The following is a 15,454-nucleotide window of genomic DNA, read 5'->3' as shown; positions in this document are numbered from 1 at the left end:
CATCTAAATGCAAAGCATTGGCGTGGAGAATGTAATTCAGATGAAGAGGCCGAAGTTCATTTAACGACAAGTCCTACCGTATTTGAAGCGGATTTTTATTAGCGGCAGCCGCTGCTGCCAGCAGCTAGCGGCTGCGATCGTGCCACGTACGCATATATGAATCTAACGGTTGTGATTAAAAGTGTAAAGATGTAAGTGTAAAGATGTAAGTGTAAATATAGATTTTTTTATTTTACAAAATCTAATCAAATTGTTTGAAATTTACAAAACCAACCCCCGGGGCCCCCGCCCGCCGGGAAAACCCCGATGGAGGAGTTTTCCATTCTCCGTCTTTCTTTTTCCTCTCTTCCTCTCCTCTTGTTCCACTTCTGTGAAAAATTGAAAGTTTGGAAACACCATCCAACAAAGGTGTGTAACTCTCCACTAAGAAAAAAATTCGTCCCCCTTTGATCGAAGGACCTTGGTCGGTTTTAGGCTCCCTAATGATTCTAGAACATTGGCGAGAAGATGGAAAATGGGAGCTCAAGTGGTCTTTCTACGGGCGATCATCGCCGGATTCATCGCGAGATTGTTTGGCTTCAATCGCAGATCGACCGGGGGGGGGGGGGGGATTATCTGCCCCGGGAAGGGAATTTATTCCAAATCCTCAAGAAAAATAAGGGGAAGGCTCGATAAAGGGTATGTTCATTGAAGGGCTTCAGTTTGGTTGACCAATCAAGTATTGCCGATGCAAAGTCCGAATCAATACTGCACACCCCTTGAAACTTAGGGTTCCAATGAATATTGTCGGAAGGAGACTAGAGGTCTTAGTGAAATACGGATTCCACTCTTTAGCTATATGTGTGGTCTATTAGGACATGATGAATCAAGACGTACAACTTTGTATGATTGGAGAGCCTCTAAGGGTACAATCGGGAAACAGAGGAGTCACTGTTGGTTAGAAAGAAATCCGCCGACCTCCGAGGTATTGCTCCCAAAGGCAAGCTGATTGAGAAAGCCAAAAAATTCTCCTATCAAGACCGTAATATTGAGACGGAACTCCATCGACAAAGCTGGCGTTCGGATGAAATTGAGATTACAGGACATCAAGAGTGCTCGACTGATCTTACAGTCATCCCATTGGAGAGTACCCTGTGATGACTACACCAAAGCATGGGTACGGAGTGTGAAGGCTCCACTACCAGAGCACAAGGATCGTCTGCACAACACCCAGTAACGAGTGGTTCCACTATATCCTGCCAATTAGGTGCTATCTCCCCACACCTTCTTAATTCCTCCTCTCACCCTCCTGATAGACCAAAAATAGCAACCCAATCCCCTGAATTAAATCAGCTCTAACATCCCATTTACTTAACTCATCCACACCCATCCCCCATCACTTACATCTGGCCTCTCAACCTGAACTTTCGAACATTTTATTATCCATCATTCCCCCACCTCTCCACCTTTTCCATAAACCAAGGATCGTCCTTTATCTTACCCAATTTTGGAGACCCCACCACAAAATTGGATGGCTCGTCCAATCTCACTCTCCTTGAAAAACACTTACCTGAGGGAGACATTTCTGTTCCATCAGGTAATGCCAAGACTCTCTCCCCACATGAGCACCAAGAATTTCCAACTCTATCCACCTCCGAATCCTGCAACGCCTCCATAGTTATACCTTCTCTACCCTCATCCCATACCCAATTACAGAGCCTCAACCACTTCGCACCAAATTCACTTGATAACTTTAACTCTGATCAATCCATATCTCAATGTCTTCAATCAACTATGAGTCCCTCCAGTTCACATTTGGACAAGCTCCCTTTTTCTCCACCATTAACAAACAACTATTTACACCTACAAACTGAAACCACTAGTTTCCACTCACAACCAAAAAAATAGGGGTCTGGATTCAGAATCACCGAAAATGCATTACAGTAACCCAGATGAAGGCAAGGTGTTACTTGGTGAACCACATACACCTATTAACACTGAGGAGCCTCTACAAATCAAACCAAAGACAGCTTCGAGTTTAAAGACGAAAGTAAAAGCAAAGAAATTAAAAAGTGTGGAAAAGTTGAGAAGCAGTATGATGCACGCAAGAGAGCATTTTTTATCTATTACCCCCATGGAAGATGCAGGAAGTCATATCCACGGGAGACAATGAAGATATTGTCCTGGAACTATAGAGGCATCGGGGGACCTCTCACAGTTCGCAATCTTTGTAATCTCTCGAGGAAGAATGGGGCTAACATCAATTTTCTTATGGAAACCAAAACCCAAAGGAAGAAAATGGAACAACTTCAGAGGAAACTCAAAATGGATGGGATGATGATAGTGGATCCTGATGGATTGGCTGGGGGTTTGTGCTTGTTCTAGAAGAAGGAATCTGAAGTAGATATCTAGAGTAGCTCTCAAAACTTCATAAATACATACATTCAACCATAAAATTAAGTGGGTTTTTGTTTCACTGGGGTGTATGGATGTTCAGTGAAAGCTGAAAGGAAGGAACTCTAGGAAAAAATTAATAGATTTGGAGAGATCTGAGATCAAAGATGGCTTATGGCAAGAGATTTCAACTCCTTCCTTTGGTGGCAGGAAAAATCTGGTGGGTCTAGTAAAGGATGTGGAGATATCTCACACTTTCAGAACATGGTGGATCAGTGTGAGCTTATGGATGTATAGTCACAAGGGCCATCCTATACTTGGAGCAATAAATGAAAAGGGAAGGAAGGAATACGCATTAGATTAGACAGAGCATTGGCAAATATAGTATGGCGAAGCACATTCCCGGAAGCCCTTGTCTTCACTAAGGCTGCCGGAGGATCCGACCACAACCCGTTAGTGATTAATACTAACGGTAAACCTCAAGGTGGACCAAGACCATTCAGATTTCAAGCGATTTGGCTGAGGCATGTAGATTTTAATAATGTGGTGGATTCAACTTAGAAGAAGTCAATTCAAGGAGAGCCAATGGACATTATAGAAGAGAAACTGAGTAGATGTAGAACAGAATTTTCAGTTTGGAATCAAAAGGTATTTGGGAACTTGCATAAAAACATCCAAACCACCATGCAATAGTTGGAAGAATTGCATAGGAAACCCATCGAGGAGGTTGATTATGAGCAGGAATCTTCCCTTCTAAAAAGAATGGAGGAGTTATTACTTCAAGAGGAGGATTTTTGGGCCCAAAAATCAAGAGTCGATTGGCTGTCTTCAAGTGATTGTAATACGGGCTATTTTCATGCAATTACCAACCAAAGAAGGCAGTATAACAAAGTTATGAAGTTGAAAACTCTAGCAGGGGGTGGACATAATCAGAAACTACCATTTATAAAGTTTTCAAGGAATATTACCAGACATTATTTTCAAATAAAGGTTGTGATCCAACAGCTATCTAGGAAATCTCTGAATGCCCTACAACCAAGTGTAGCTACACAGCAAAGTCAAAATCTTTACACCACACCATCGGAAGAGGAAGTTAAAGCTATCTTATTCAAGATGCAGCCTCTCAAAGCCCCTGGAAATGATGGCTTCCCGCCTCTATTTCTGCAGAAATATTGGGAGCTCATCAAACCATAAATTATGATTTTTCTAACAGCTTTCTTTGCAATAGGTATCCTTCCATCCAAAGCTAATGCGACTTTAATCAGCCTCATCCCGAAACGTCTATGCCCTGAGGAAGTGGATCAGTTTTGGCCTATCAGTTTAGTTAATACTTATATGAAAGTAGCGACAAAGATACTAGCTGATCAATTGAAACAATTTCTACCTAAGGTAATTGACCCCGAACAATCAGCTTTTGTCGATGGACGTGCAATCTCCGATAATGTAATGGTAGTCCATGAACTCTTCAATTATGTAAAAAAAAAAAAAAGGAAATAAGAAAATGGTAATCATGAAGATGGATATACGTCGTGCTTATGACAGAATGGAATGGGAATACATTCAGTAGATGTTAACACGATTTGGTCTTCCTACTGAGTTTGTAAAGCTGATCATGGTGGTTATCACTTTGGTTGAATATTCTTTGCTCATTAATGGGGCTATCCGATGCGATATCAAGCCTACATGCTGGTCAAGACAAGGTGATCCCTTATCGCCATAAATCTTCGTGCTTTTTACCCAAGGTTTTTCAACTCTATTACGATAGCGAGAAGAGCAAGGCTTGATGAAAGGAATATAGGTTAAAAATAGGGGTATGAGACTCTCACACATCCTCTTTGTTGATGACTGCCTAGTTTTTTCAGAATTGCAACTTTAGGCTTTACATCAAGTAAAGGACATCCTCACTACATATGCAGAGCAAGCGGACAACAGATAAATTGCTCAAAATCAAGCCTCTATTTTAGTAGCAACTCTCACTCCAAGTTCAAATGATGGATATCTCATATGTTCAAGATTCCATATGGTGATGGTCCTACTAAGTATCTCGGTTTACCCTCAACAATTGGCACATCAAAGGTGCAGATATTTCATGAGATCAATGATAGAGTTGAGAAAATATTACAAGGATGGACTTAGAAACTCCTATCACCATCCGGTAAGGAAATATTGTTAAAAAGCTCAGCCCTCTCTATTTCTAACTACGCAGCCGGCCACTTCAAGCTCCCTGAGTCCTTCCATCATAAAAATTCTAAAATGACAACATATTTCTACTGGGGTACACAAGAAGGAAGTGGTAAACCTCATTGGATATCATGGGAACGGCTATGTACATCTAAAGGAAAAGGGGGTCTGGGGTTTCAAGATGGTACGATGCATAACAAAGCTATGTTGGCCAAGTTAGCATGGAAATTACTAACATAACCAAACTCTCATTGGGCTAAGGTAATGAACAATTTCTATTATCCAAAGTGTTGTTTTTTAGAAGCACAGCTAGGAGCTTCTCCTTCTTGGGGATGGCGCAGCGTTTTATTGGGTAAAGAGGTGCTTCAGCATGGATTGGCATGGAAGGTAGGAAGAGATGACTCCATTAATATTTGGAAAACCGATGGACTCCTGAATTAGAAGATGGGAGAATCCCATATGTGGTTCAGATCTCAAAGGAAGTAACTCAAGTAGCACACCTTATTAGTGAGGATGGTATATGGAACAAAGAGAGGTTGAATAGTTTGTTTCCAGCTGACATTAATTTAGCGATTCAGAGAATTCAACTGCCATTGTTCCTTGTGGAAGATCAACTCTTCTGGTTTCCAAAAAAAACAAGTACCTTTTTGGTTAAGTCAGCATATCATTTATTGATTAATGCAAGGAACAAAAAGAGAACATAAAAAGCTTCTTCCTCACGACGACAATCATGGGAACTGATAGATAAAGTGGTCTGGAAGAAGGTTTGGCAATTAACACACTACCGAAGGTGAGATCGTTAATTTGGAGAGCATGTAATCAAGCATTAGCTACTGGCGCCAATTGTGTTCATAGGGGTATGAAGATTGATGATAAATGCTCCAGATGTGGGGAACTTGAAACCATTGAACACCTTTTCTTTCATTGCACATTCGCTAGAGCGGTTTGGTTAGGTTCAAATCTAGGTTTACATTTCACTAAACAGCAAGAATGCTCCATTGATCAATGGATTAAAGATTGGGGGTTGCTACAGCTAGAAGATAAAAGGAAGATATAAGGAGTTGGAAGCCCAAATAGGATTCATATTGTGGTTTCTTTGGAGGGCACAAAATGTCAACCAATTTAAAGCAGACAGATGGATTCCAGAGGAGGTGATTCAGTTGGCTAAACACACTTCCATGGAATACATTGAAGCTTAGAGTACTGCTGTAAGACACAGAATAGGTTTGGACTCAATACCTCATACACAGCCACGAGTAAACAATCATGGAACTATACTTTGGCTGTGAAACCCAACCCTATCCCAACCCTGACCCCGATCCGGATCCTTTGATGTTTGTAGGTCCGAAGACCCGGAGTGGTGGAAGAAGAGACTTGTGGGCCCTCATAGTTGAAGATTTGGTGTATGATTCAAAGCCTATGGATATTGATAGTGTTGCCCCTTACTTGGATACACTGTCAGTGTTTAGTGAGAAATTGCACCTAGAAGAGGGGAAGCTTAATTGAAGTACTTGATGCACTTTTGGTCTTGTTTTGAAGGTTTTTCTCTAATCTAGACTTGTTGATTGACTTGTAGGAGAAAACCCAACTCAATTTGGATCAGTCTGGTCTTCCAATTCCCTATCTGAAGTTGTTGTCTTGGCTTGATCGACTGCTTCGTCGCGCCGAGCCAGTCGACTAGCAGATTATTAAATACGAAAATCACAAATTTCTTGATTATTTTAAGCCTACTTATTGGGACCTCGTGAATAGAACCCTACCCCAATCATTTGGACTCCAGAGAACGAGGAGTGAGCTTCCCAAGCCTATCTCTTGGAGTTTGTGAAGGTTCTTGGTCTCAATCATTGCATTTCATCTCCATTGCTTCCTCAAGGTATGATTTCTCTCTTTCATCCTCTATTCTACTCATTCCTCTCCTCTTTCTTGCTATTGAGACCATGACCAAAGTGTTGCAACCGTGCAAACACTTAGTCATGTGTTTCCCCTTTCATTTTCATTAGTTTCCTTCCATTATTGCTATGCTATACTACCATTTTGATTATTAGCATTGCATTTCCATGATTCCTTTCATTCCCAACTTGTCTTATTAATCTAAAATGATGTGTAGATGTATGCTAGGTCTAATTTATTATTGGTTTATGATTCTAATCTAGTTTTTATCACTTCCTTAGCTAATTCCCCATCATTCATTGCCATTGCAACAAATTCCAATTCAATTCTTGATGTTTAGCATATAAAACATAGGGTTTCAATTTGGGTATTCCTAATTGGGCCATTAGATTATGATAATACTTGTTGTATAGTATTCTTATATTGTTACTATCAATCCCTCCAAGTTTCGGATCAATCCGAGCCCCGAAAGATCGGTTTCGGGCCAATTTCACTATTCTACCCGTCATTGTTTATCTTGGTTGACTGCTTGGTCGACAGATTCAGTCAACCTAGCCAGTCGACCAGCTGAGAACATCAACTCTATAATTGCTTGAATTGCTCCGTTTGATCTCCGATTTGATTGTTTCTTTCTCTAATGTTGCACATATGTTGTCTAGGGTACAAGCACTGATTTGGGGACTATTCTAAGTGATACTTGATTTTATTTTCAATTTGATTAAGGTAAGGACGGTTATTATCATAATTACATGAATTATGTGGATCTTGCCGCTATGTTTGAAATGTGGTAGATTTAATTTCCTTGTAATATTTTAGACATCTTGTGACTGTTATATACACTTCATAACAGTAGTACCATGTTATATATTATTTTGAATTACCACGCTTACTTATTTGATAATGACATATGTGATCAATCATATTACATTGTATCTCTTTTATATGATGAAATGTCAATCATGTATGATATGATGGAATTGAGCATGTGATTGATTAAGTATGATTTGGGATTGGGGAATGTCCTTCCGACATTTCTGTCCTTGGACATCGGAGGGAATAGTATGTGATGTTCTCTAAAGGTGCCCATTGACACTTTCCCGAATTATTGGATAACATACATAGGACTTGTCTAGATGTGTTGGCTAGGACATCCCCATTGTATCAGACCCGAATCGAAAGGGCATTGAGACCGAACGACCCGTGGTAGTAGTGTGGTTTGATGGGCGTTCAAGACCGGTAACCAACCCGTGAGAGGACATAAATCATACTACGGATACCTAAAAGGGGCCATTTATTGGTAGGGTTGCAAATAGCTAGACTTGGGCTCACGAGCGCTCAAGACCGGTAACCAATCCGTGAGAGGACGTGAGAGCTTCCCGTCTACTATTTGTGAATGACCAATAGGGTTGATGAGTCCATTGTCCGGGACTATGTTGACTCTAGTGTGAAGGATACCAGAAAGGATCGCCGGGGGCGAGGAATGGACGTTTTTGGATCTGACATGATATTGACTGAGTAGATGACTTGCATTGGGCTAGGCTTTATCGTGACATGCGCCAATACTTAGACCAAATGGAGGTGTGAGAGAGCGGTGACTTAAACCCCAACCATGAATTTGTCCCGAGGGATGAGACCTACTCAAAGAAGTATGGTGCTATGACTTAAAGCATGTCTACCATAGAGACTAGCATATATAGAGTTAGAATCATATTTGCATCATCTGTCTCATATCATTTCGCCTCATGTAATGTTTTGTATCATATGACTTATGTATTATGGAATAGCTACCTTGCTAAGTTCTTTTGAACTCATTCCTTTCTGTGCAATTGTTTTGTTAGATTTCTCTGCATGTATCGAAGAAGTTGATGGCTCATACCTCGAGATGGACCAAGATCCCGCATACTACACTGAAGGTCTTGGCCATTATGAAAGTTACGGTGAAGGTACCGAGGGTGATTACCCTCCATACCAAGATTAGCCCGACTTTGGTGTGGGAGAGGCCCTGCTTAGTTTCCTTTGTGTACACCTATGAGGACACATTGTATAAGACCGAGGAGACCTTAGCTTAGGCTTTATGTTGTTCTTCTGGAACCTGGATCTGTAACTTAAACTTTCACCGATATACTCTTTAAGTTTTGTATTTGTAACTTAATTTGAATTATCTACTCTCCGCTGCCACTGAGGGAGTGACTTCCGCTTACTTTCTCTCTTTTTGGATCTATATATATATTTTGGTATCATTTTATTCCGCACTCTGATTATCTGTTTATCTTATTCATGATTCTTTTATTATATGTTTTTACCTTGATTATTATTGTTCATGATTGTGTTATCGTGTACGTGGGAGGCATGGTTGCTCGATACTTGATCCTTGGGACTGTGGATCACATACTCACCCGGGTATGCCTGATGGGGTACCGGCTAGGTGGATGTGACATTGGCAATCACCTCTAAGAGGAGTGATCAAAATCAATTATGATGCTGCACTAAGGGCTAATAGGACAACAAGCGGTATAGGACTTGTAGCAAGAGATTGGAATGGAGATCCATTATTGGCAAAGTTGATTCCTGCAGTGTTCGGAGAAGCTAAAGTGGGTGAGGCGATGGGAATAAGGCAAGGGCTCTAGTTAGCAGCTAAAGAAGGTTGGCTTCATGTAATTCTGGAGACTGACTGTCTCTTAGTGGTGCGACTTCTTTTAAACCCAGCTTTTCCTGTTCCAATTCAGCTACAAAATGTGATCTCTGATATTAGATACCTGGCTAGGGCTCCCTTGTCATGTGTAGTTTCCATTACTCCAAGAGAAGCCAACTATGTGGCTCATTCCTTGGCCCATGAAGCCCTAGTGCTTGAGATAGCGCTAGTTTGGGAAAATGCCACTGTCTAGCTAAAGGAGCCTGTTCCTCAGCCAGAGCTTGTGTTTCCTACTTCTTAATCTAGTTTTCTACCCAAAAAGAAAAAAAAGAAAACAGAGAAAAGTAACATGCCACGTGCCACATCAATAAACAAGCAGCCCAATTTCCCATCTCATTGAACCAAAGAAGCCATACTTTGAGATTTTATGAATTTTTTTTTTTTTTTTAATTTTTTCAAACTTTTCCCACCCCCCTTCAAAGTCAACAAACAAACAGTACCTAAAGTTTTACCCACTCTATTAGGGAATATTTTTGCAAAGTGCCCTCCATGAAGTGGAGATCCTCTCCACTCAAATAGACCACCCCTCCATCCTCCTACACTTACATAAGGCATGACACATGACCTATACATATACCATGATTAAGGCTCATGTAAGTATGGGAGGGTTAGAGGATGGCCCCCAAGTGGAAGGGTTTGGACTCCCCTCCATGCTATGGGTGATTTTTTTGAGTAGTTTTTTCATAGTGGCCATTTAAGTTGGGCATAAATTCTTGACTCCTCACTTTAAGTGGAAAATATTTGAAACTGTCCACAATTGATTTCTTTCCAAAATATCAAGTCACCCACTATCACTTTTCTATTGATTTTGAAATTAAAATGATCATTTTGTCCACAAGTGAAGGGAAATATAAGTTTGTATTTTTACCAAACTTCACTATATTTTTTAAAATTTATAATAATACTCCCTGGTTCACTCGATTCACATTGGGCCCTATTGAAAAATACCCACCATCATCAATGGCTGCAAAAAACTCTCTCTCTATCTACCAAAAAATTCTTTCTCCTCCTACAACATTCTAAATATATTGGGGAGGAGCCATGGAAGGGGTTAATCCAAGGATTCCAGCACTCCATGGTCATTCTTTCATTCATTCGAAAAAAAGAAAAAAAATCGAAATTAAAGTCTTTAGTGTTGCCTATTTTTGTTCAAAGGCATCTCTCGAAGCTCAACGAGATCTTTGCTGCCCAATTCTTTGTTCAATAATCCCCAGTGATAGAGCCAGGTGCCCAACAATTAGTTTTAGAAAAAAGATTATTTCATGACTGCCCTCTCATCCCCTGCTTTCACCATTTTGCTCCTTGCTCCACTTCCCCTCACCATGCTCGACGCCATTGCCTCCCTCCTATAGCGTAACCATGCTTGTTCATCCACAAACACACAAAATCTAGTTAGTTATTTAAAGAAATTGCTTCTTTCGAGGAGGGAAAATCAAGGAAAAGGGCATTAAAGAAAGAACGAGGAACGAATTTTTCAAAATTAAAAGCAATGAGAACATCAGGATTCATAAACTCATGTACAAAAAATGGTGCAAATTTATAGAGAAATAAAATTTTCAGTTTAAACTCTTCCTTTCATTATTCGAGCTTGATTCCTCAAAAATGTGATTTCTAAAGGTGTAGCTCTATCTCATTCACTTAATAGGTTCTCTTCATTGACCTCCGGAAAAAAATAAAATAAAATTTATCTTTGGAGTAAAAAGAGAAGTGACAAACAACTAAGGTATCCTAAGTTGGGGTAACTAATTGAAGGATCATGACTAGAAGAAGAAAGGTTGAAAAGAAACTGGAAAGCTAGATCTAAGATTTATTTATTTGATTATTGTCTTACCTGTTGATTGAAACTGTCAATTCCATTGACGAGAAAAGAAACAAGACTTGTGTAAAAAAAAAAAAAAAAAAGTTTTTTTAAACATATTTCTAGGCGTATCAACGAGGCCGCTGATCTCCTAGCCCGGAGGGCTAAGTCGGTGACGGTCCTGACTCTTTGGCCCATTTCCTCTCCTTGGGTGTAGTCTCTTTGTAGCTCTGTTTCCTTGGCTTTGCCGTCTCAATAAATTTACTTTCTACTCAAAAAAAAAAAAAAAAAAACATTGTGTAAAAAAGAAAGCGACCTACTACAGAGATTTGAATGGCTTGTTTTGATTCCAAACTGTAGAAAGATCTTAGAAGGAACAAAAGTTGTTGAATGTTTCCCGAACCTGAAAACTATAAATCTGAATGGTTTGTTTTAATTCCAAAGTGTAGAACATTCTTAGGAAGACTAGTTGTTGAATGTTTCCAAAACTTGAAAACTAGAAAAAGATGTTAGGATGCTTGGATTAACCCCTTCCACAGCTCTTTCCCAACTCTTATTTAGAATGTTGTGGGAAGAGGGAGATTTTTTGGGCTAGGGATGGAATCATGGAAGTTGGTACTTTACAGGGTGAAGGTGAAACGAGTGAACTAGAGAGTTTTTCTTAAAAATTTTAAAAATGATGTAAAATTTGATAAAAATACAAACTTGTTATAAAATAAATAAGATATATAAAATACAAATAATAAAATTAAGACAATATGAGTTCAAACTAACATAAAATCAAATTTATTTTTATTTGAATTCCACTAATATAATAAAATTGAAACAATTATTATCTTCAAATGAGTTTGTAACATTTAGATGTGTAATATCTGTGATTATGTGAGGCCATCAAAATCATTATCTTTATAGGCAAAATTTGCTATAGTATTATTATTTTAAAAATTTTAGTTTATCTCCACATTATCTTTATTTTTTTAATTAAGGCTTGACAAAACTTAACGAAATATTGTGGATTACGATAGATATATGCCTAATGTCTTTCATATCATTTCAATAACAAATATTATTTTTATTCATTGAAGAGTTTTATTGAAAATCCTTATTATTCTCTTAATTATTTTCATCATAATAACAATAATTATTCCGACTTTTACCTCGTCCATGCCCATAATCATAACCACGATTATAAATTTGTCTTATTTTAGGTTTATCATGAATTACCGCATTCACTCAAGGGAATGAGTGAGCTTCATAATTTTTCATTAATAATTTATTATTTTGTTCAGTAACAATGAGGAATGAGATTAATTATGAAATTTTTTTAAAACATTTTTCACGATATGTGAAGCATGAAAATAGGGGTGTCAAAACCTAACCCGAACCGTTAAAATCGGACAAAGTTGAACCAAAGGTTTCGCCCGAAATTTCTAGGTAAGTCCTAAACAATAAGAAATAAAATAAAATAAATTTAAATGTAAAAGACAATAAAACCCCCAAGTAACCATTCTTTTCCGTAATTGTTTTGCGTTGGAATATGCAAACAACAAGCTTGTCCATTTGGAAGATGGGCTTAGAAAATATATAGCAAGTGTATTATCATTTGAAAATCTTTTAATGCTTTATTTTGATCCATTTTTACAAATATCAAGAATGGGGAGGAAAATAAGCAGAGACAGACAACCCACTAAAATTCATCAAGATGCCAGCTTTCTTTTGTATATTAGTTCTATAAGTTTTATTTCTTTGTAGTAAAAAAGTTTTTGGTTTTGAACTCCCAACACAAAAGACTTGAAGATAACTTAATGCTTATATGTGTTCACTAACTCTTGATAAATTTCACATATCAAAGGAAAGAATTAGTAAACCCAATTCTAAATCGTTAGTCCAAACCGTTGGTCAAATCTTGCAACTTCATGAAGCAATAATATTTAATTAACATAATTCAAATTGAAAACAAATTTTAAAAATTGCAAACTGTACTTATTTACCGTTTCAAATCTTGCAACTTCATTTGCATATGTATAACTGTATTCATTTACAGTTTAAAATCTTCTAACTTCAAGCTCATCCAACAATATTTGTGGTGCAAAACTAGCAACCACTATAGACAATTAATAACTCCATTATGTTGAGATTGATTAATGACCAACCAAAATTGTTAATGCAATCTGATATCTTATAATTTGTTTGATTTTTAAATTCAATAAATCACATACCTTAATCACGATGCACTTACATTACAAGATGGACAAGACAAACTCCATTGCTTACAAAAACACGCGATGAGGTTGATCATTCTTAACACATTATAATAAAAAGTATAATTGATATGGAGAAAATATAATCGAACCGAGTTAGCCCTTGGTTCGACCCTCGACCCCGGTCGGGAAGAAAGAAACCGACTTGCTTCCGAGTGGTCCGGGTTCAAAAGATAGCTTGCTGAGGAAGTAAACTAACTCAGTCAGCAAGAACGTCCGAATCCGTGATAATTGGAGGGGACGAACCGTCAAGGAGACGGTTAACAACATTTGCGGAAGATACTAATCGTGATCATATAGATAACTACCATACAAAGATCATACTATCAAAGGAGTTATCTATTAGCCAAACCATAAACGGATCTATCATTAACGGATCTATTCGTTAAGATCTGATGGCTATCCGAATAAGGCTCAAATACATCCAACGAAAGAGATTCGAAGGTACACACTATATAAGACATCACCTGCCCACAAGGTAAAGAGGGAGGTATATACAATCTGAGTCGTATTCTCAATATTCATATCTTTGCTCTGTACTCAAGTAGAGCCTTTTAATGATCAGTTCATCAACTGACTTAGCATTCGGAAGTGGACTCCCGACCCCAGCGGTCAGGCCACATCTGACTTTCGTTTTTGCAGGTCATCATCCATAGGAGATCTAAGGGCTGAGCAGATTTTGGTCGCATCAATAATGATACATAGTCTATTGTTTTTCTTCTCAAAGCACATTACTTTGAGCGGAGTCATTCTGATAACGTATTAAGAAAATAGATAAGATATATTAAATGCAAAGAAGAAAATTAAGATAATATGAGTTCAACTCATTTAATGAATTGTTCATTACAGAACTAGTATATTTTCTAATATGAAAATATCAAAGTTTACAAAGAAATAAATATATATACAATAAGATAATTTTGATATGAAATGATGAATTACTATGATCTTCGTTTAATATGGGAATATGTATAGCCAATATCGCACACTGAGATCTTCATTTGAAAGTTACATCTTTTGGTATGATCTTTTTGAAGTAATTGATTTCCACAATTAATATAATTTATAATAAAATTTATATTTCATTTTTCATTAAAGGATCATTTTAATTTCAAAGTTGATACAAAAGTTTTGACATGCATCATTACAGAAGTCTTTAATATAATTTTAAGGGTAAATATCCCCTTATCTTCCCCCGCTTGATCAGATTTGTTGCTTGCAAATTTTCAAATAATTGAGTCTTTCTCCTTCATCTCGTTTCCAAGAGACCAACATACAAAAAAAAAGAGTTTTTTACATGAGCCCTCTCCATTTTCATGGAAAATAAATCGCACCCCTTCTAAAATCAAAACCTTGCAAATACCCCCTCAACCCTTAACCCAGTTACTTAGGATTGTTAAATAATTTTAATATGACCATATTACCCTCAAATATGGTAACATTGAACTTCTTATTTCAAGAATTTTTTACATGAGCCCCCTCCATTTTCATGGGAAACAAAGTGCACCCCCTCTAAAATAAAAAACCTTGCAAATACCCCTTCCACCGTTAACCCCATTACTTAGGACTGTAAACTAATTTTAATATGACCATATTACCCTCAAATATGGTAATGTTTGAACTTCTTATTTTCAAAACCATACCACCTCATTCCTCACAGTTACTCACGATTCCTCGTAATCTGTCATCACCACTGCCAATCAACGCCCACAATTACCATCGGAGGGACATTTGAGGAGAAGCAATGTGTACCTCACTTGCATTTTTTATTCTTCTCCTCAAGATGAGGTATGCATTGCTTCTCCTCAAATGTTGCTCCGGTGATAATCTTGGGCGTTGATTGGATGTGGTGACGACAGATTACAAGGCATCGTGAGTAACTGTGAGGAGTGAGGTGGTATGGCTTTGAAAATAAGAAGTTCAAATGTTACTATATTTGAGGGTAATATGATCATATTAAAATTATTTAATAGTCCTAAGTAACGGGGTTAACGGTAGAGGGGGTATTTGTAAGATTTTTTATTTTAAAGGGGGTGCGCCTTGCTTCCCATGAAAATGGGAGGGGGCTCATGTAAAAAGCTCTTGAAAATGAACTTCAAACCGTTACCATATTTGAGGGTAATATGGTCATATTAAATTTATTTAACAGTTCTAAGTAACGGGGTTAACAGTGGAAGGGTTATTTGCAAGGTTTTGATTTTATAGGGGTGGGGTTTGTTTTCCATGAAAATGAAGGGGCATGTAAAAAACTCAAATAAA

The sequence above is a fragment of the Hakea prostrata genome, chromosome 7, assembly GCF_041222555.1.
Source record: "Hakea prostrata isolate BN-2017 chromosome 7, UWA_Hpros_2, whole genome shotgun sequence".
Lineage (NCBI taxonomy): Eukaryota > Viridiplantae > Streptophyta > Magnoliopsida > Proteales > Proteaceae > Hakea > Hakea prostrata.
Note: the sequence above shows the minus strand (reverse complement) of the source record.